We start from the raw sequence: 1,630 nt of genomic DNA, 5'->3' as shown, positions 1-1,630 counted from the left end.
ATATATATATATATATATATATATATAAGGTGATGGCTCAGTGGTTAGAGCGTCAGGTTCACAATCAAGAGGTCGCGAGTTTGATTCCCAGACAGGGCTGCTCATGATTTTTCGCAATTACAGAACTCAGAACTTGGTTGTGACGAGACTCTTTAACCTGTACCTTTGTGTATGTGCATACCTATCTTTCCAGAATAACTAATAAAGTATATTGCAAATTACCTGAAGGTTTGAAATATATGCGAATTATATAAATTTTGAAAAAAGATTGAACAATGGAAGTAAAGTAATGTTATTAAATGAAAAGAAAGCCACGCTTTATTGTATTATCTTACATAGCTTGGTTCATGATCCTATAATATTTATCCTATAATATTTCGGGAAAGGTAACTCTTTTCAAATATAAGACATAAACTTAAGCTAAGAGTTCGAAGAAATGTTTTATTACGTGTAAGAATACTATAGTGGGGAATTTGATGAAGAATTGTATTTAACGCTGAAGAATTCTTTTATTCTTTTATTCTTTTTCTCGAGGAACTTCATTTAGAGTAATAGTGGATGTCTCAAACTGCATAAAAATTTTGCGGGTTTTAATCTATTTAAAGATTTGAGCTCTTGACTCAGAAATCGGTGAACACGCTTTGCTGTCCATAGTGCTATTATAACAACTCTAAAGAAAATCTTCTTTTCATATTGAGGGCACGGGATCTGGAGCAAATTGTATGGGCCAACTCGCACAGAAATCACTGTTTTCAAAAAAGGAAGACTGTAATGTCATGGCTGGAACGCTACTGAATATACATTTCTATGCAGTTTCTTCGATTATTTTGAGTCTTTATGTAATTACGTTCACCTTGAGCAAACAAAACAATATTTTGGGGCCAAAGAAGCTTCTACGTAGTCAACCGATCTGACAGTAATAGCAACAAAATCGCTCTCAAACTTTATCCTACCGTCTTAAAAAGGAAAACATATACGGGATATTGTGGTCATGAATACTTATGACTGAATAAAAGAGATACGTCTTGGTTAGATCATTTGCAATAATGTATTTCTTCATTCAAGTTTTTCCTGAGGTTAAACAACAAAAATTCAGACTTTATTTTATATTGAACGTTTTTCGTTTCCTTTTATTTTTATTTATTTATTCATGATATTTCAAACAGTTATGAACAAGAAGATGATAAAAAAAAAAAACAGAATTTCACAGCTAATACACTGCTTTTTCGCCTACTGCTCCAGAAAGAATTTACAGAAAAGAAAATAATTGGTTGGAAATAAAGATTAAAATACAATTAAACCTTGGGAGAGGCATTATGCCGGTAATAAGCACACGCACTGGTTCAGTCCTTTATTAATTTATATAGTTTTTTGTTAAATTATTTCATTGCACTCTTGCAATCTCTTCAGTAACTTGTCTCTATTTAACAAAAAACTATATAAGTTAATAAAGGACTGAACCAGTGCGTGTGTTTATTACCGGCATAATGCCTCTCCCAAGGTTTAATTGTATTTTAATTGTATTTCTTTCAACACACATATCCACATCAAGAATCTTGCACACGAAATACACATACGGAAAAGAATAAAATATTCATAATTTTATCATTGAGATTTTTTTTTCCGATAA

Source organism: Octopus bimaculoides, chromosome 10 (assembly GCF_001194135.2).
Source record: "Octopus bimaculoides isolate UCB-OBI-ISO-001 chromosome 10, ASM119413v2, whole genome shotgun sequence".
Classification (NCBI taxonomy): domain Eukaryota; kingdom Metazoa; phylum Mollusca; class Cephalopoda; order Octopoda; family Octopodidae; genus Octopus; species Octopus bimaculoides.
Note: the sequence above shows the minus strand (reverse complement) of the source record.